The 22,350-nt window shown below is 33.7% G+C and overlaps 1 non-coding gene across 1 annotated transcript; it reads right to left on the reverse strand.

Annotated features, from left to right (window-relative positions):
- Positions 1-20,535: 20,535 nt before the first annotated feature.
- Positions 20,536-20,611, reverse strand: TRNAA-CGC (transfer RNA alanine (anticodon CGC)). The gene has a single exon. It is a non-coding gene; the product is annotated as a tRNA-Ala (tRNA).
- Positions 20,612-22,350: the final 1,739 nt, after the last annotated feature.

Here is a 22,350-nt window from a genome sequence, read left to right on the forward strand (position 1 = left end):
TAGAATGAAACAGAGTAGAATGGTGGTTACCAGGGCCTGGGGTATAAGGATTCGGAAAATGTTGTTAAAGGGTAAAAAACCTGCATATTCAAAGATGAGTAAATTCTGGAGAGTCAATGCAAAGCTTAGTGATAATAGTTAACACACTTGTATTATATACTTCAAAATTGCTAAAGGACTTCATCTTATATGTTCTCATTATAAATGAGAAATAATAATTATGTGATATAAAAAAGACGTTAGCTAAAACGATGGTCATAATCATTTTGCCATATATAAGTGAATCAGAGCAACTACTTGTGCACCTTTAACATATACAATATTACATGTCACTTATGATAAATAAATGAAGGAAGGTAGAAGCTAGAAAGGAAAAGGAAGAAAGTGCAAGACAGTAAAGAGGAAGAGCTGAGGGACATTGAGCAGAATCAGAAAAAGGAAAACTGACAAAAATAGGAAAGGAAGGTTCTGGTTCTGCCAACCAGAGTTAGCTCACTCTCTCATAGAGGGGTCACACGGGTCTTAATCTTTAGAAATTGCCCAGAACAAACAGTAAATTATTGTGGCAGCCTCTAGTTTTCTCAGGCAGACTAATATCCCAGAAATAAAGACTGGAGCTCTAAGAAACTATTTAGTGTTTGTACAAGTCTGTATGAGTCGTGTTGAGTCCTAGTCAAGTGGAGAGCTCAAAAGGTTCAGACCAGCCTGACTTGATTTGGTTACATAATTAATCATTGAAAATACCTGTATATTGGAAAGTTTTCTGTTGTAGCACATAAAAAAATAAAACTATGATATTTTTTCCAAAATTAAGATTGTTTAATTATTAAATCAAAATCATGTAATTATATGGCTATAATCATATATGTAATATGATTTTCCTCTCTAATTTTTTAATAGAATAGAAAATTCTTTGGAAAATATATTTTTCCTTTTAATCATTATTTGAGTTTGATTTATATTATTCATTTTTATACCTAGTCAGTAATCACCACTATAGATAACAGTCCTTATTTATCAAATGAACATCCAGTCATATGCACATTTTATTTACTCACTATAATTTGTTGCTTAATTGAATAATGATCATTTTCTTTGTGCCATTACTAACAAAAAGCTAGCTGAAGATAGGACACTGATAAATATTTTAAATTATTAAAGAAAAATTTAATGAAGCTTACATTTGCCAAACAGAACAATGTAAGTTGTTTCTATTCTTTAAAATGGAAAGAACTCTGAAGTCAGAATTGGCCTGTGATTATTCTTAAAATAGGTACAAAGAAAATCAAACAGACAAAAGATATGAACAACAAAAACATTTTCTCTCTTTATGTTTCTATTTAGCCCCACAGTCCTAAGTCAGTGGAGACTCATGACCCATTGAATCATCCTAGGGAAATTAACACAACACTGGATTACTGGGGCAAATGTCAGTTTTCCTCTAAATAAAGAAAATCTCCTACTCCACCTCCTCATAAGAGTTCTTTCCCTGAAATCATTTCCAGAAATAGAGTTTTCAGAAAATAACTTCAGCAATCCATCCATCATGTTGACTATTAGCCTCCTCTCTCCTCTGGTGATTAATGGTAAGCCTTACACACATAATGTTGGTGACCCTTTACCTGACTTTGCCTTTACATGTTCAATACTATTCCAAATTAAGTACACTTTCAACTCAGTGAAAAGCAGAAAAGGAATTTTATTAAAATGAATTCATTATAAGTTTCACACATTCAGCAAGGTTTGAAATGACTTTTCAACCCTGACTCCTCTTAAAGGGAAGAAAACCCTGTATACTTTAGCCCCATTAATTTATAATATAAATGTATTGAAATTCTTTTAACATAAAGCAGAAATGTCTTTAATGATTGAATGGTAAGATAAGTCTTGTGTTAGATAGAACTAAATCTCACAAAAGGAATAATGTTTCATATATCCATAAAATTACATTCAGTAAAATACATTATATCTAATATAGATTATATAAATATTTTCCATGACAGATAGGCAAACTAGGGAAAATTTGAGTTCTTAGATTACAGTTCTTCCTTGATCAAGATTACTCTACTCTTTCCTCTTCCTTTACTCCATTCTCCTTACCTCTCTTGCAATATTTCTAGCATTATTCTTAAATCATGTTTGTTTAAGGTCTGAGTTACACAAAATACTACTTATTGACACCAATGGTATTAAAGGAGCCAGACATTCATCATTGTGTGTGTGTGTGTGTGTGTGTGTGTGAATCAAAGTGCGTATTTTTGTTGTAATTTTGAGATTGAAAGCTACTAATCTCTTCTTCGTTCCAAATTGAGAAATTGACAGAAATAGCTAAATGAACAGTAGAGCAGTTATTACTGGTAAGCTTCAGAGAACAGTATAATTTAAACCCAAAGTCAATAGAAGAGAACTTTTTGTTTGTTTTTACTTTCCAATGTAAGTCTAGATCTTGGGAAACACCTAAGAAAAAGACATTGACAAAACTAATTTCAGAGATGACTGTGGTTAGTTTTGTAAATTAAAATGTTAGCAGAAAAAAAACAGCATCAGAAAACAGTCATAAATTGGTCATATTATTCATGTCAATTACATGACTGTCTTTTAGTTTGCATGACCCTACTTTTTCCTCAGCACTCAGAATTGTGATGGAAAGTAGAATCAAATATGTTCTTCAAAATATTCTAAGGAGTGTGATTTATTTTAACAAAGAATAACTTTTAGTAAGCAATTTCAAAAGAATAATAATAAATTAAAGACTATATTCTCTAAAGGGAAGATATTATAAAACTAAATCTTGATCATCATTATCAAATATATCTAGGAAAAAATCACATTCTAGTTCGAATAATAGAAAATAAAAGAAAGTTTTGGTTTTAAAGTATTAAATCCATTGTTTTAAAAAACACTATATAACACAATATTTTTAAAAATTTTGCTTAGAGAACCCTTGCCTATAAAAACTACTATATATCTGGTTCTAGTTCTAATACTGTTACTGTTATTTCCCTGATAATATTTTTTTTTCTGAAGCTGGAAACGGGGAGAGACAGTCAGACTCCCGCATGTGCCCGACCGGGATCCACCCGGCACGCCCACCAGGGGCGATGCTCTGCCCACCAGGGGGCGATGCTCTGCCCCTCCGGGGCATCGCTATGTTGCGACCAGAGCCACTCTAGCGCCTGAGGCAGAGGCCACAGAGCCATCCCCAGCGCCCGGGCCATCTTTGCTCCAATGGAGCCTTAGCTGTGGGAGGGGAAGAGAGAGACAGAGAGGAAGGAGAGGGGGAGGGGTGGAGAAGCAGATGGGTGCCTCTCCTGTGTGCCCTGGCCGGAAATCGAACCCGGGACCTCTGCACGCCAGTCTGCCGCTCTACCACTGAGCCAACCGACCAGGGCACCTGATATTTTAATCAAGGGAAGTAAAACATTTATAGCAACTAAGTATATCTTATCTATTTGTCAGGTTTTTTAAATCAGTGTATGAGTTTTAGTCATAATGCAAATTATTTTTAATAAGCTAATCTTTCATCATATTTTCACAATAATGAATGATTCATTAGTTCAATTGTTGTTTTACATTTCCTATGTCTCTCATTCTCACCTTGATATGTTCTATTATTTCCCAAATTCAAACACACGATTATCTAAATAGGTCAATGCTGCCGTGACCAACACTTGGTAGATTCTCTTTCCTATTCTTCTATCAGACATGTAATGCTCTTTCATTGTACTTTGGCATTAAAAGTTAAAGTGATTTGTTTCTGTTGTTGTCTCCTCGGTAATATAACACAGATGAAATTTCTTACAATGAAATGCAAATTGATTGTGTTTATTTTGCATATTATGAATCAGTTTACAGACTTCTCAAAGATATTAGTGTACTATGCCATCTTCTTTAATACAGTGGTACCTTGAGATATGAACAGACCAACAAACAAATTTTTTAAGATACGAGCTGTGACTCAGTCCGCATTTTTGTTTGAGATCTGAGCGAAATTCTGAGATACGAGTCATGATTCGGGAAGCTGCCGCTAGTTTGCGTGTTGGCACATGGGTCCACTATGGGCAGTTTGATATACGAGTTGACTGATTTACATGCTTGGTTACTGAACGAATTAAATTTGTATCTCAAGGTACCACTGTATTTATCTCTGGTATACTAAGTATTTCCATTATTTTTTGAGATATTTGGCTTTTTCTTTTGTAAAGTTTTTTCCTTCTACTCCAAGTATTACTTTTTTAAATCACTTTCAAGATTAGACTACACTGATGATTGTTCTAGTAGCTACATGTTTTTTTCCATCTCCAATACTCTTTTCTATATTATATTTGTAAGAATTACTATGTATGTATTTAAATCCAGAAAATTATTAAGTAAATAATAAAATAGAAATTCAAAAATAAACAAATAATAAAATCAAGTAAGTTATTTAAATTGTATTTCATCAATTCAGTAATTAAATCCAATCAATATAAATATTGGTTAGCAGTTTACAAAAAGTGGGGAAGACATGAATATAAACAATTTTACTGACTGTAGTGCATGCACTTATGTTAACTACAATCTGCAGAGAACAAAGTAAATGCAGTATAAAAAAGAAACCTCAAAGAATGCAATAAGAAAAAAATGCATTATTAAGATGTATTCTTTAATGAATTTTTAATTATGTTAACATATTTAGAAACTTTTAAACATAGTTTATGCCAAAATTTTAGACACATAAACAGTATAAATTTTTGAAGAACAGCATTTCTAGATTATATGACATTTAAATAAACTCGTGTGTGGAATATAAAGGTAAAAAGTTGAGATATTTTAAAAGCTTACAGGTAAATTTTGACCTGTCAAAATATACAGTAGCATTAGTATTTGACATATTTGTTTGTTAAGTGCCTTTTGAAAGATTAATGACGTTCTTGAAATAACTGGTTTTGGATAAAAGAAAATGATGATTTGAGAAAAAAAGTTTTCTTCTTTGGAAACAATGGTTATCCATGGTTTCTGATATGCTTCATAATTTTTTTTCCCTCTCTTCTATTTTTTTCAGTAATGACATCTCAAATTCAGGTATAGAATACATTTGTAGCTAAAAATGTAAACTAAAAATTTATCTTTGTTCAATAACATTCTAATATCATTAGAATGTATTTTAGCTCTAATAGTTCATTTTATGTCATTTTGGGTACACTCAAACTCTTAGGCATGAACTTACTTGATTTTTCTTATTTTATTTGGCATAATAACATTTCCTGATCTTCTTGCATTTCAGTTTTCCATTCACAATAGGCAAAAGTACAGTTTCAATGCCTTCATTATCTTTACTGGGCTTTTACTTTAAAAACAGCCTTCCTTCTTTAAATACCATATGCTTTTTATAAATAAAAATATTCTTATTTTTAAATATTTTATTAAATGTATTGGGGTAACAATAATAGCATATATGTTTCAAGTGTACATTTCTTTAATACATGTAGCATAGTGACTTTGCCCTCCATCCAAAGTCAAACCATCTTTTATCACCATCTATTTGGTACCTTTTATACACTGCTTCCCTTCCTTCTGGTAATCACCATAGTGTTGATTTTTTCTTATGAGTTTCAGTTTATATTTCATATATGAGTGAAATCATATAGTTCTTAGATTTTTCAGTCTGACTTATTTGGCTTAGCATAATATTGTCAAGGACCATCCATGTTGTCACAAATGGCAATATTTTATCTTTTCTTATGGCTGATTAGTATTCCATTGTATATATGTGCCCCATCTTCTTTATCCAGTCCTCTATCAATAAACACATTGGTTGTCTTCATGTCTAGGCCGCTGTGAATAATGTTGCAATGAACATGGGAATCTATGTTATCTTTGTAAATAAATGTTTTATTTTTCTTTTCTTTTTTTTTTTTTTTTTTTTTTTTTTTTGTAGATAACCAGGTTTGCTGGGTCATAGAGTAACTCTATTCTTGAGGAGACTACATATTTTTTTTATAATGATTGTACCAATATATGTTCCTACTTGCAGTGAATGAGGTTTTCTTTCTCCACAACCTCTCCAACACTTATTATTTGTCTTGTTGACAATAGCCATTTCTAACGAGTGTGTGGTGTTATCCCATTATAGTTTTAATTTCCATTTGTCTAATAATTAGTGAAGTTGAACATTTTTTAATATGTATATCTGTTGGCCATTTGTATGTCTTCTTGGGAGAGATGTCTGTGTAGGTCCTCTATCCATTCTTAATTAGTTTGTTAGTGTGTTCGATGTTAAGTTTTGATAAGTTCTTCATATACTTTGGATACTAACCCCTTTTTGGAACTGCTGCTTGAAAATATCATATCCCATTCAGCTGGCTTCCTTTTTATTTTGTTGTCGACACCTTTGCTTTCCAGAAGCTTTATAATTCTCTACAGTGTCATTTATAAAAAGTATTTTTAGATAAGCAAGATAAAGATGTTTATACGTTGTTTGTATTTTTTTTTACTACTCTAGATAATAATTAAATATATGTTAGGTTTCAGTAACAGAGATTTTCACAATTATTTTTAAATTGAGCCAGCATGTAACATTAAATATAATTATGTCTAATATTATTTCTTCTTTTTCCAAGTGAGAGGAGAGACAGAGACTCTTGAATACACCCAGACCAGAATCCACTCAACAACCCCCAGAGGTTGATGCTCTGACCACCTGGGGCCATCCACGCAAACAAGATATTTTCAGTGCCTGAGGTGGAGGCTGCAAGGAGCCATCCTCAGTCCCCAGGCTGATGTTCTTAAATCAATTGATCCATGGCTGCAGGAGAAGAGAAGTGGGGGAGAGAAGAAGAAAAAGAAGATGTGAAAAAGCAGATGGTCACCTCTCCTGTGTGCCCTGACAAGGAATCGAACCTGGAATATCCATCTGCCAACCAGCCAGGGCCTGATATTTTCAAATTAAAAAGGAGTTTATATTCATTAGTTTATCTAAAGATATTCTTTAAATTTTAATATCATAAAGGAGAGTGAGAAATGAGATCATTGTGATTTGTATTAGAAAAGGAAACACTGGAGGAACTGCTATTGTTTCTCTGCTAAGAAAAGCAATCCTTTAGCTATTTTTTTTCAACTTTTCACTTTCACAAAATATAAGATATCCACTCTTATGTATAAGTAAAAATAGCTATTCTCATAATTAACAGCAACAGGATTGAATACTAAACCAGTAAAGGCCAGAACTCAAGCAAGATGATTTAACGTTTACAATGTTCTTAGCTTTTCAGAGTTTAGAAATCCATTACAGGAGGAAAAATGAGAAAGAAAATAACTGTATTGTCACCTTGACATGTTAAAATTTACAAATCTAAGAATATTTGCCTATTATGATAATCATTTTAAAACAAGCCTATTTAAAAATCTTTAGCTTATGTGAACTATGATCAAGTGTAATCACTTCAGAATTTAAAATAAACTACAAAATATGCAGCTCAAAAGTATTTTTATTCTTATAAATCTCACCTTTTTTCAGGCTTTCCACATAACTTAAAATTTCTTAAAAGTATACACACATAGGATGTTCTTATTCTCTATAGAATTCAAATAAATATTTCTCTTCATTTTTTTGGCATATAATGGTGTTGGGAAGATAAAATATATTATGCTCACTTTGTTAAAGAAGGCACTGCCCATGTGGAAGCCCGTTGCCCAGGTGATTTCTTGGGAAGGGTGTGATTATGTTAATATATGTTGAGGGAGGGCTTTTGTGCCAAAAGGTTTTTTAAAAAAAGAGAGATCATGTTGTTCTGGAGAAGAGTGATTAGCATTAGAGAGGAGAACAGAGAAAGGCCACGTGGAGGAGAGGAGAAGCAGCCAAGATGATGGAGTGCTGAGGGAGAAGCCCGTTTGTGCAGAGAAAAGGAGATGGGAAACTGAGGTGAATAAGGCTGGTGATCTAGGAACCTTTGATTCTAGGAAACTCAGATAAGTCAGAGGCTTTGGGAGCCCTGAATGGAAAGTGAAGTGTTTTCCCACTATGTGTATTTCTTGCTCGCCAGATGCAAGGTAGGATTAAACCTAATGGCCCACCAGTTATTGGCTCCATTGTTTCATTACCATCTGTCTGAATCTAATGCAAGAAATCTTTCTTGTAAGTACATATGCCTCCTTTTAAACTACCACCTTGCTTGTATGTTATTTAAAAACAAAACAAAAGCGAAAAGAAACCTACTTTAAGCATGAAAGAAAATAAAGGAACAAACATAAGGATTAAGAATCTGGAGATACCTAGGAGGGATGAAGCTAATCACAATTATGAAAAGTCCAATTCTGCATTTGGCTGAGTGTTTATGAATGGACAGTCACAGGGGAGATCTTGGGGTACACTGGAGCCATTTAATAAACCTCATAGAATTCTTGAGTACATTTTATGTTTCTGCTGAGTAGTGCAGATTATTATTTAAATTTATTAATGGGAAACCACAGGTTAACATGCCTCTCTATTCAGTGGGTGTGTTGTGTTTATATGAGAGACAATAATTTTTGTGCAATACTCTCAACACATGTATACAGTAATAAGATCATCTTGCTATAGTAATTGACACTCTATATTCTTTTTCTGTCTCCTCATTCTCAACCCAGCTCACAACCCGGATTCCAGATTCTCTAGGTAAGTTTCTTTCTTGCCTTCTATTCTTATTCTAATGTATTACTTTAGCAAAAGCACAATTTTCTGTTTCTCTTTCACACTTTCTTATTTTGGAATTAAAAAAAAATTATCAGTAACTTGACATTTGTATTTTGTCACATCAACTTTAATTGCCGAAGTAACACTACTACTCTTATGAATAATGAGGGTAGCTCCTTGTAGGAAAGTAGGGGAAGAATTTCAAAGACTATTTAAAATTTAAAAATCATACCTCATGACACCTATAGAATAGACACTAAAATATTAGAACTTAGAAAAAAAAGTAGATTAAATAACCTATTAAATAAAGAATCAGCATCAATTATTCTTGAAAAGTATATAAATGTTGTTTGTTGTCATTAGTCCTCATGTCTTACGTTCTTCTACTTTATTTTTCCGTTTGTGTATTAATGTGTTTCCTTTTACCTTATCAGCACCTATAACTCTCCTTGCCCTGCTCTTCCCTGGACTGCTGCAGCTGGCATGCTGGCCCCTACTAACCAAGACTTTGAGACAATAATGGAACACAATGGGAGGTAGAAAAAAGAGTGATCAGAGGGTAGAAGGAGAGAAAGTTTAGATATTTTCTTTTTGCACTTTCTCTACATTGGTGCTAATGATTCCACCTAACTCTGACCTGAGTACACTCTTCCTGCCTTAGCCCTTCAACCTTGGAGGTACTATTAGCTTTTTTTACTGTTTGTTGTTCATCAATGAATATTTCAGCATTTTTTTGTTTTGTTCCCTGAAATGTTATTAAAACCTTCATTAAGTCCTCTTCACTTTTTTTCTGCCCTTTCCATAAAACTCTTTTTTTTTTCTAATTTTGCTTTCTAACAATTTTTTTTTATTTCCCCTTAAACCAACTAAATTAAGCTATTCCTTTAAAGGCTATTTATTTTTTAATCTTATAATCTGAAAATTAATTCTAAATCAGAATAAGAAATATTTAGCAAAATACATCAGTTACTGATTTTACTTTCTCTTGATTCAAAAAATTTAAATTCCCTTGTTAATTTAATGACAGTTATCTTCCTTAACTTTAAAATTTATTGCACATTGGCTGCAGGCACTGAGGATGGCTCCGTGGAGTCTCCACCTCGAGTGTTAAATATAGCTCCGTTGAAAGCATGGCCCAAGATGGGCAGAGCATCGGCCTCAGACAGGGGCTCCTGGGTGGGTCCTGGTTGGGGTGTGTGTGGGAGTCTGTCTCTCTATATCCCCTCCTCTCACTTGGAAAAGAAGAAAAAAACAAGAGAGATATGAAGAAACACTTTTAATTGGCCATGTGAGCACACAGAGAGGAAAAACTGTCTACAAAACAGGAAGAAGCCTTTAACCAGAACTGAATGATTGACATCTTCATCTTGAATTTTTTGCCTCCAGCACTGTGAAAAGAAAAAAGAATTCTGTTGTTTAAGCCAACCAATCTGTGGTATTTTGTTCTAATAGCTTGAGTATACTGTGATACTCAAACTCTGCACTCATTTACCCAGCTATTTGCCTACAATGGCTGTTTTATTAAGATTTTAAGTTCAACATGCTTTAGTGTGAACTTGCATTAGTTCTTTAAAATTATTTTCTGTCCACAGCCTTCCCCATTTCAGCTCCTTTAACCTTCCAGTCACTTGGTCTCAATATCTTCTAGGTAACCTTAATTTTTCTTCTTCTTTCTTAATATCTCATTTAATATTATAGAAAATGTTATGTCTTTCTTCAAAGTATGTAAGAATCTATGTTTCACCTCATTCACTGCCTCTTGGTGTAAACAAACATTGTGGTTTTCTTTTTTATTATCACATCTGGTATAAAGTACTGCAGTAGTTTTCTGAATAATTCCACTGCTATGATCCTTTACCCTTTTTATATAGTCTCAATATATATAGTTGCCCAAGGGAGTCTGGAAGCACGCAAATCAGTTCACGCCTCTCCATTGCAAAAGGCTCTGAACTCAAATATCAAGTCAACGTGTTTGTAGTGCCTATTAAGCTCTAGGCTATTTAAGCTCCCATTCTCTTTATGAAATTATCTTTTCTATTGTCTGCTTCTGTTCTTGCTGCCTCACTGACCACTGTTGTTTCTCATGTACACCTAATGTTTGCATTAGCTTGCCCTCTATCTGGAAAGTTTTACCACTTCATAATTTCATGTACATCTCTTCTTAAATCCTTCCAGTGTCTGTTCAGCTTTTTAAAGATATTAGATCAACCTCTTTACAATTACCAAGCTTCAGAGTGTTTATGTCCCAGTTTACAGTTTTTATAGTGAGTTATCTTCTCACATACTGTATAATTTTCTTTGTTATGTTTATTGTCTGTATCAAACTCTAGAATGTGAAACATACTAGATAAAGAATCGTCGACTATAATCTTTATTGCTGTATTCAAAGTACATTAAGTAGTGCATTCAATAATACTTGCTGCCATTTAAGAAAGTTTCACCAAATATCAAAGTAGAGACTGTGACACTCAGGGAGAGTCAATGTGTGTGTGTAAGTGCATGTGCATGTGTACGACAAATAGAATGAGCATAGGCACATATGTGTCTGGAGGACACACACACAAAGAAATAATGTCAAGGGAATGGAAGGAAATTGTGTGCAAGTGAAGACTGTGGATTTTAATGTTTTAAACGTACCATTTGTTCTTGTTGCCAGCCAGTAGATTGTAGAGGATAAAGATAAGACAGATGTAGAAGAAAGCTATAATAGTCAATGTTTGTTAGACACTAAGCATTGAGCTAGAATTTATGGAAGACATTCTGCTAATTCCCATTCATATATAAGAAGTAATTTGAAAAGCAATTTGGTAGAAAGTGGTTCCATTGGTAATCCCACAGCCATTTATTGGCAAAAACTTGGATGACACAAATATAGCCTCCACTGAATATAAGCAAAGAGAGAGTAATTCTGATTTGAGGCTTATGGAACAAAATCGTGCTGAACAGAAGAACAAAATGTCATTTGAGTTGTCAAAGTGAGAGCAGAACTCTGAATATATTGTTTGTTTTATTTTATTTGAAATAGGAGCAGCATTTACCAAAGCTTCTATGAACTGTGACTAAAACAACACAAGGCAAAAATATTTAAAAACATACAAATAATAACTTAAAATAGAATTTATAAGGGTACTGATTGGCAATAAAATTAATTTTTTCAGACATGTCACTATTAAATAACTCTGAAATGAAGAATATTAGACAGCTCAAGGGCATAAATATAACAGTTTTGTTTTTTGTTTTATTAATATAGGATGCTCGAACAATGATGACTTAACAGAAGTCATAAGGCACTGTTGATTTTAATAATGCCATTTTATAACATGATCCAACTTTTATCATTTAAAATGTCATTTTATTATTTTTTTATTTTATTTATTCATTTTAGAAAGGAGAGAGAGAGGGAGAGAGAGAGAGAGGAAACAGAGAGAGGAGGGGGGGAGGAACAGGAAGCATCAACTCCCATATGTGCCTTGAGCAGGCAAGCCCAGGGTTTCAAACCAGCGACCTCAGCATTTCCAGGTCGATGCTTTATCCACTGCGCCACCACAGGTCAGGCAAAAAAAGTTGTTTTCTTATTAGAAGTTTGTGTCCTTAAGGAAAACATTAAAATGGTGTAATTGATCAATTTGAGAGTGAAGTCACAAAATAAAAAATTATAAGTGTAATTATTTTATTTTGTAACCAATTTACTTATATATGTATGTGTAGAATAAAACAGTTTTTTAAGAAAATCACTTTTTATGTTAATATAATAAATTTCTACTTGTATATGTACAGATATTCATATTTGAGAATTTACTGGAAACCAGGATTGTCATTAGTTTCTGGAAAATAAAGTGAAAACACACATATGCTAAACAAAATGGATATTAAGATAATTCTTCAAAATATTAACCTATTTTGTTCTGCTATTACGGTAAATGTTAAAGAGTAAAAGATGTATCTTAAAAATATAGTCAATCCTTTGGGTTCTGTGATATGAATCATTTCAAAGGGCAGAGTTAAAATGGAAAATAAAACCTACTAGTGTTTCAGTAATATTCTAAATAGGAAGTATTGATGTGTCAGGCAATCGAGGGGGATTGGATCGAGGGTTTGGAGATAAGAGATCTGGCATAATCCAGGGGAAAAATACAGGTGTTGGCAAAAGCAGGTTTACAATTGTGACTATGTGAAACTATTTATTTATTTATTATTGTGTTATTTATTTGTGTGATTTGCCTTTTTCATAGTATTATTGTTATTATTCATATCCTTACTTATTATTTATCTTTTAGGTAATGGTGACTGGTAACTACTTTTACCAACTCCTTTATTGACATTACTTGGAGACAAAGAGTGTTGAATAGGACAACAGTAGAAATTTCCAGCCTGTTTGAGCGTGGGATAGTGCTATTAGGCTAGACTACCTGCCCTGCAGTGAGAAAGAAAGGCAACTCATCTTCTTACAGATCACTCATGTCAACATCAAAACCGCAATAAGCAGCATAAATGGATAAGAATGTTTCATTTCTTCAGTTTTTATTTTGTGCCATTCTAGAAATGGAAACTGACTTCTACATGTATATAATCAAGTTGAATACTATTGCTCTGGATTGAGAAAGAAGGAAATACATCTAACTTAAAATAGTAAATAATGTTTTCGTGTGTGAGAGAGGAGACATAGAGATGGCAACATCGAGCTGTTCCTGAATGTGCCACAACTGGGTATCAAACTGTCACCTCTGCGCTTCAGAAGGACACCTCCAACCAACAGAGCTATCTGGCCAGTGCTGTAAATATTTACACAAAACATATAAATTGAAACATTTTTCAGTACTTATTTCAAGTGCAACCTTTATTCTTTATAACTTTAAATCAGAATTTTTTTGAAAAATCAAGCATATTTGTCATATCCCAAATAACCATAAAGCTGTTTTCACTATTTAATTTCAGCATGCCTAGAGGTATAATTATTTATTAAAAATAAAAAAGTACTTATCAAATTTCTTTAACAGATATATTTGAACAGAGTTATGAAACTGAAATATTCTCCTTCTACAATAGAATATTTTGTATTTGCAACTATAAACCAGAATGCTGAGATTCATAGTATTACAGGGTCAATCATTAGGGCCTTTGGCTGTGTTTATATACAATAACTTTTACCTTTTTTTACAATGAATTTTAATGAGTTAGGTACCAATTTATTTTAATGATTTTTTGCTATTTTGCAAATCTTTGTTCATAAGGTTGCAAACAAACAAGTAAGAAAATTTGTTCTAAATCTCATTTGGAAAATACGTTGTATAATATTTACAACCCTCATTGGGGGAGAATTTTGTATTACTAATAAAATGCTTAAGTAACTTACAGATAAATGTAATGGTATAAATAAGATTTCTGGGAATCTAAGAGCCACAAAGCTAAATAATGTCAACCTATGTCTTATTTTATTTAAATATATTTTGCCTCGTTTCTAATTGAACAGTCATTGTTTCAAGTTTCTCTTTTGCAGACATCTTTATGAAGAAAGGAGCACAAGAGTCTCTAGAGTTCTCTTTGTGGCATCATGTTTGAACTCAAACTCTGACATTGTAACTATTTAAAGTGTGTTTTTTATTTTATTTGAAACAGGAAAGCATTCACTAAAACTTCAATGGACTGTTACTAAAACTGGAACATACTGAAACAAGAAAATATTTAGAAATTTATGTACAAGTAATGACATTTGTCATTGATGTGATTTTTATACTATTGGATTCCTCATGTCAAGTGTACAACTTTCTAAAAGTATTTTAAGAGCATTATAGAAAATAATATAAACAGAAAATGAGAATAGTTAAAATATTTTAGATTCTGTAATAGTATGTTGTCTGATGTTGTAGTTACATTTTTAAAAATATTATAGATATCCATGTGTCAGTTTTCTTTTAATGTGTTTTATAATCTTGATTATATGGCTTAATCTCATTATAAAGACTCCAGATTCTTAAACTATCTGTAAAAATACACGGGGTAAAATTAATTTTTAAAAGAAGAAATGCATCACAAATATTTATCATAAGGGTGGATCATAAAGGTGTTTTGGGAAAAAGAACTTGACTGTCTTCTCAGGCTTTTAGCTGCATATAACAGTTTTAATCAATAACAAATGGCTTCAAATAGCTAATGATTTAATGAGCACACAATGCACTATACAAATAAGGAGTTATAGAATTGTACACCTGATACTGATGCAATGTTATTAGCTAATGCTTCCTCAATAAATTTAAAAAAATGAAAATGAAAACAAGAAACCAATATGCTCTCTCAAATTCTTAAGAGGCAGTCTCTGTAAGTTCTACATTAGACATTACAAGTTAGGAAAACATCATGCTAGCTGCCTTCTTCCAAAATTTTTTACTGAATTTCCCAGAGATTTAATTATTTTTTCTTTATAACTTAAAAAACAACAACAACAAGAACAAAAAACACTTTCTCAGAATGTTTACCTACAAGATGCCTAAAGACAGTAGCAATATATGGCTTACATTTATTGGTGTGAAAGAACTTGAAGCTGTTATTTTGAAACTGGCAAACTATTTTCTCTTAAACTCTTTGCTGTTCAAACACATATCAATTTTTTTATTCTAAATTTAATTATATAGCCAGCCTTAATTTACTCATAGGATAAAATAACCTCCACTTTTTCTTGCAAAGTGAGAATAATTAGAAAAATTGCATAGTGCAACTTAGATTTTCTTTTTCCCCGAAGAAGTGGGATACAAACTCTCGACTGAGAATGGATTAAAAGAAAACCGTCACCATATGTTTTCCCGGATTGTTTTAGTATTTATTTGGTTTTATTGTTAACTTTCTTTTCAGTCAGTCTTTCACCCATCCCATAGGAGGATTGGTTCTCAATTGCAAGCTTCTATTGTAATAAAGGCACCCAAAAAGAAAAGGCTATTTAAACTCATAGGCACCTAGCCAAATGTGTCTCTTGTTGTTATTGTTTTATAAATGAGGATTTGTTAGAAAGGACATTTCTTTTTCTGAAATTTTTTACTGTAACTGGAATATCTATGAAAGGAGTTGAGAAAGAATTTTCCCTTTTATATTCAAAGAAAACAAAAGATTATGTTTTATATAAACAAATGAGAGGGAAAAAATATTGCACAGTACTGATTACGTCACTTTTTTTTCCTTTAACTTTAATTTTCTTTATCAGGGCTAAATTTCATAAAACTGAAGAAAAACAGTATTAGAAAATTATATCATATACATAAAATAACATTCATTTAGTTTGAACAACTGTTTGTTTTATTTCTAAAATCAATGCATACAGCCTGACCTGTGGTGGTGCAGTGGATAAAGCGTCGACCTGGAAATGCTGAGGTTGTCAGTTCAAAACCCTGGGCTTGCCTGGTCAAGGCACATATGGGAGTTGATGCTTCCAGCTCCCCCCCACCTTCTCTCTCTCTGTCTCTCCTCTCTCTCTCTCTCTCTCTCTCTCTCTGTCTCTCCCTCTCCTCTCTAAAAAAATGAATAAATAAAAATAAATAAATATATAAATAAAATCAATGCATATATATAAAATTTTAAAAAGCTTAAATATGCAAATGAACTAGTTTTTAAAATATGAGGGGAATTTATGACAACATGTTAAATTGGGGAAAATTTTAATATCTATTGTGGATTCTTTTATAAAACTCAATGATGTATGTGCCATTACCATTAAAGTGTAGAAGATTTTGTTGAAATTTCAAAGTTGTCTTAAGACATAGCAAATAAAAGCTATTGTGATTTTACTTAAATTATAAACACAAATGAATCATGTATATTAAAACAACCTAAAAACCACTTAAAGGAAAATTTGAAGCACCCAATATACATAGTAATAAAAAGTAATTAAAGTAATTAACTCAGTTTATCCTTCAGGAAATAAAGAAAGAAGAAATTATACCCCAAATAACCTGAATAAGAAAAATAACTAATATCAGAGCATTAAGCAATTAAACTGAAGAAAAACATAATAAGAAAATTAATGAAATTAAAAGCTAAAAATTTAAGTAAATCAATAAAAATATTAAATCTCTAGTCAGACCAATGAGAAAAAAAGGAAAGACGCTATGATTTACCCATATCAAAAATAAGCAGTTATATCACCACTAAATCTACAGATATCTTTTAAAAAGGTTCTTATTAGAAAATATTATGAGCAATTTATGCCACTAAAGTCAATAACTTACAATAAATTAGGCAGTTAGTCAAAATGATCTAGAAAGGATCTCTAGTTGAATAGTTAAGTACCTTGTAATATATCAAAAGACGAGTTTTTTGGAACAAATTTGTAAAAAGGTACCAATATTTAATTTCTGGTGAAGCTAAAACCAAAAAAAAAATATTTGTAAATTTTCATCTAGCTTTAACTAGCTTAAAATAACTGTAGTTCTTTCATAAGGCATCTTAAATATGGAGTAGAGTGCAGAGAGAATAGAGCAACCAAGAAGAAGGGAGGCAGCTAGATAATATACTATGTAGTCTCACAAATTTTCAGAAAATTTTTTCAAGTTAATTATGTTTACATTTATTAGTCTTTATTACTTTTATTTTCTTTCTTTATCTTTATAATAGAAAAAATGGTATGACATGATATAAACAGTGTTTACGTAAATTTCAATTACAAAGAACTCAGCTGCATGCGTTTTAGCAAAAACACTTAAAGAATAACATTTTTCTCACAAGTTATCTTTGACATCGATAGCAAATAAAACAGAATAAAATAAAATTCAAATAATAATGTTCAAACTTTAACACATTTATATTATTTTATACTTTTAAATTCGATTATATGAAATTCAATATTTGTATTATACATTCAAAATTTTGAGAGAAAATACTAAAATATATGGTTATATAAAGTCTTGTTCATATTAAAATTAATTATTATAGTTTAATATATAGTGAGATCAATTATTTTATGAAATATATATCAAGACAAAGGCTTAACTTAGGGTGATGAACACAATACAGTATATAGATGATGGGTTATGGAATGGTGCATCTGAAATCTGTATAATTTTGTTAATCAGTGTCACTTCAATCAATTCAATAAAAATAAAAAGTAAGTAAAATAAAATACATTTATAACATATTGAATGCATATCTTAAAATACATAATTGTATCATACTTAAAAAGTTAATACAATAAAGATTTATAGAGATCTGTTATACTAAAAACCAATGCAACATTTTAACATACAATTGTTTATGCTATGCAATAATACCCCAAATTTAATTTATGTATTTTCAAAATTTAATTTTAAAAAATCACTACTAGAGGGTTTGTAAAAGTGAGAAATATAAAGATGGAGGAAACAAAACAGTGAACATAAATAGAAGTGTCACATAGCTGTTCATATATTAGAGTTTAATGCAATTTAAATTACTTTTAAATGAAGAATGGCTTTCCAGATACCTCATTTATTCAAATAGTTGTGGGTTTTGAATCCTATCTTTTACAAAAGTTAGAATAGGCTGCAAATGCAACCTCCTAGGAAACAAATCCTTCTGCTATCATAGGGATTCCACTGAAGTCTGACATCAAACATAATTGGGTCCTTTCATCTCTAACATAAGATAGTGCTGAAATTTTCTCTGTATGTGCCTTGAGAAAAGTTGACCTGTCTTTATGTATCTTTATTATGAATTACTTTGTATAAAATCGTGCCTGTAAATTTTGTAACTAAACATCTAGAGAACATGCAAGTTGTATATAAAGAAACTATACATATTATCATCAATTTTTGCAATGTTAGAAATTTTGTTTTTCAAATAAACCATTAAAATTATTTTATTTTTAAACCAACTCAATCCCTAAAACATTGTATACAGCTTAGTTTTGGAAATAAATATTATATTTTTAATCCTATTTAGAATGGTTTAAGATTTGTCTACTAAAATAAAATTTAAAAAATAAGGGACAAATAAAGAACTACATCCAAATCTCTTCAGAAAACATGCAAGAAGAAAGTGGAGTGAAATATTTAAATATTGAGAAAGAAAGCAAAACACTAGTCTAAAAATTGTACCAAGTAAATATATCCTCCAAAAAAATAAAAGAAAATACATTCTCAGGATGAAAAAAAATTGAAAAAATTTGTTATCTGTAACCTGTCTTGCAAAAAAAAAAGCATTAAAGTAAGTTTTTTTGTTTGTCTGTTTTTTTTTTTTTTTTGTATTTTTTTGAAGCTGGAAACGGGGAGAGACAGTCAGACAGACTCCCGCATGCACCCGACCGGGATCCACCCGGCACTCCCACCAGGGGTAATGCTCTGCCCACCAGGGGGCGATGCTCTGCCCCTCCGGGGCGTCGCTCTGCCGCGACCAGAGCCACTCAAGTGCCTGGGGCAGAGGCCAAGGAACCATCCCCAGCGCCCAGGCCATCTTTGCTCCAATGGAGCCTTGGCTACAGGAGGGGAAGAGAGAGACAGAGAGGAAGGAGACGGGAGGGGTGGAGAAGCAAATGGGCGCTTCTCCTATGTGCCCTGGCCGGGAATCAAACCCGGGTCCCCCGCACGCCAGGCCGACGCTCTACCACTGAGCCAACCGGCCAGGGCCTGTTTGTCTGTTTTTTAAGAAATGAGTTGCCCTGTCTGGATACCTCAGTCAGTTAAGAGCATGGTCCCGATCCTGACCCATGGTGGCACAGAGGATGAAGCACCAACTGGAATGCTGAGGTCACCAGTTCAAAATCTCAGGCTTGTCTCGTCAAGGCTCATATGGGAGTTGATGCTTCCTGCTCCTTCCCATCCTCTCTCTCTTTCTCTCTTTCCACTCTCTAAATTGAATTTAAAAAATAAAATAAAGAGCATTTTCCCAAAATAACAGGGTTGTGAGTTTGATTCCCGGTCAGAGCACACACAGAAAGCAACCAATGAATGTATAACTTAGTGGTACAACAAATGGATGCTTTCCTTCCACTTCCCCTCTCTTTCCCTTCTGGTCTCTGTCTCTATCAATAAATAAATAAAAAAAAAATAAGCCCAGACCGGATAGATAGGTTGGAGCGTCATCCTGGAGCATTGAGATTACTAGTTCAATTCCCTGGTCAGGGCCCATAATGGAGCAGCCTGGTGTTGCTGTCTCTCTCAAAAAAAAAAAAGAAAGAAAAGACAAAGAAAAAAAAGAAAGAAAGGAAGGAAGAAAGGAAAGAAGGAAGGAAGGAAGGAAGGAAGGAAGGAAGGAAGGGAGGGAGGGAGGGAGGGAGGGAGGGAGGGAGGGAGGGAGGGAGGAAGGAAGGAAGGAAGGAAGGAAGGAAGGAAGGAAGGAAGGAAGGAGAGAGGGAGGGAGGGAGGGAGGGAGGAAGGAAGGAAAGAAGGAGTAAACAATGTTAAAAAAGGTGAAATACACATAAAGTAAATAAGAGAGCCAAAAAAGGAATAAAATGAAAGTAAAATAAAATATATTTTTATCATAAGTGATCTAACAGATCAATTGTTCAAAATAATACCAATAATACACTAATAATGTAAAATTACATCATATATTTTATATAATGCTATGTATGCTTATAAATGAAAGCAAAATGAAATAAAACATAGGAAAGAAGAAATTGATTTTTTTGTTTTTTTTGTATTTTTCTGAAGTTGGAAACTGGGAGGCAGCCAGACCGACTCCCACATGCGCCCAACCAGGATCCACCCGGCATGCCCACCAAGGGGTGATGCTCTGCCCCTCTGGGGTGTTGCTCTGTTGCAACCAGGGCCATTCTAGTACCTGAGGCAGAGGCCACAGAGCCATCCTCAGTGCCCGGGACAACTTTGCTCCAATGGAGCCTTGGCTGCAGGAGGGGAAGAGAGAGACAGAGAGGAAGGAGAGGGGGAGGGATGGAGAAGCAGGTGGGTGCTTCTCCTGTGTGCCTTGGCCAGGAATCAAACCCGGGACTCCTGCATGCGAGGCTGACGCTCTACCACTGAGCCAACTGGCCAGGGCTAGAATTTGACTTTTTAAAAATATAAGGTAATTATACCCTCTGTGAAGTAGTATAATGTCATTTGAAAGTAGACTTGGATAAGCTCAGTGTATATTCATACTTTAGATCAACTCTTGTAAAAATGTTTTAAAAATTAAAAATATCTTCTACATGCTACAAAATGAGAGAAAATGTGGTCATATAAAACACTGTTAAAACCACAATGTCAGAAAAGGAGTAGAAGACAAAAATGTAGTAAAAAGGTAGGAAATAGTACAGATATTCAATGACTTATGACCTATGCAACTTACGACCATTCGACTTTACAACCACAATTGCTAGCCACCACTGCTCCTCGTCTGGCAGTGCAAGTGTTGCCCAACTCGGTGTACAACAGTGAGGACCATCTTCTAACAGCACTACCCTCTCTGTGTGCACCATTTCAACTGTTATCCCAGACTTGATACAGCAATTTGTGTTTTGTTTCTTGGATATTTTTTATCAAACCCCTCCCAAGATGTCTACCAAGAGGAAATTGTCTTTGTCTACACCTCAGCCTGCCAAGAAGAAAAGAAAGGCCATGGATCTTGATACGAAAATGAGCGCAGGCTCATTCGACTTAAGCATGGGTTCACCAGCTTGAGTGCAGGGGTGCTGGCTTGTGCATGGGATCATAGACATGACCCCATGGTCACTGGTTTGAGACCAAGATCAGTGGCTTGAGCAAGGGGCCACTCGCTCTGCTATAATCTTCTGGTCAAGACATATATGAGAAAGCAATCAATGAACAAGTACGAAGGAGGAAAGAAAGTAAATGTGATCACACATGTTTATGAAAAAACCAACTCCGGTAACCCCAACTGCTGCCTCAGATGATGACATCAATGATCCACAGCCAAGCACCAGCAGTCAATAAAATATTTTGTACATGTTTATATATTTTGATATGTTTTGCATTTGGGAAAATATTTCCTATGGTACTTTTTATTTTGTATTTTTGTATGCACCTGTATTTTGTAATTTTGTATGTTTTGCAAATATTAAAGCAGTTGTACTGGTAATTCAGTGTTTTACTTAAACCTGACAAATGTAAAAATAAGAAACAAAATGGTGTAGAGATGATGCAAATGGCATAAAATGAACAAAGAAAATTATGATATATAACAATAATGAAAGAAAATAATGATAAAATATGACTTAAAGATTTTTATAACATCATTTTACAGTACTGTACATATAGCCTACTGAACTTAAGACCAAATTGTGTTACAACCGGTCTGTTGTAACCAATCGTGGTCTAAGTTGAGCACTAGCTGTAATGAATATGATAGATATTAATCCAACAATAATAGCTATCATTTTGCATTACAGTGGTCTAAATTCACCAATTAAAAGACAGAGCCCTGGCCGGTTGGCTCAGCGGTAGAGCGTCGGCCTAGCGTGCGGAGGACCCGGGTTCGATTCCCGGCCAGGGCACACAGGAGAAGCGCCCATTTGCTTCTCCACCCCTCCGTCGCACCTTCCTCTCTGTCTCTCTCTTCCCCTCCCGCAGCCAAGGCTCCATTGGAGCAAAGATGGCCCGGGCGCTGGGGATGGCTCTGTGGCCTCTGCCTCAGGCGCTAGAGTGGCTCTGGTCGCAACATGGCGACGCCCAGGATGGGCAGAACATCGCCCCCTGGTGGGCAGAGCATCGCCCCTGGTGGGCGTGCCGGGTGGATCCCGGTCGGGCGCATGCGGGAGTCTGTCTGACTGTCTCTCC

The sequence above is a fragment of the Saccopteryx bilineata genome, chromosome 1 (assembly GCF_036850765.1).
Source record: "Saccopteryx bilineata isolate mSacBil1 chromosome 1, mSacBil1_pri_phased_curated, whole genome shotgun sequence".
NCBI lineage: Eukaryota > Metazoa > Chordata > Mammalia > Chiroptera > Emballonuridae > Saccopteryx > Saccopteryx bilineata.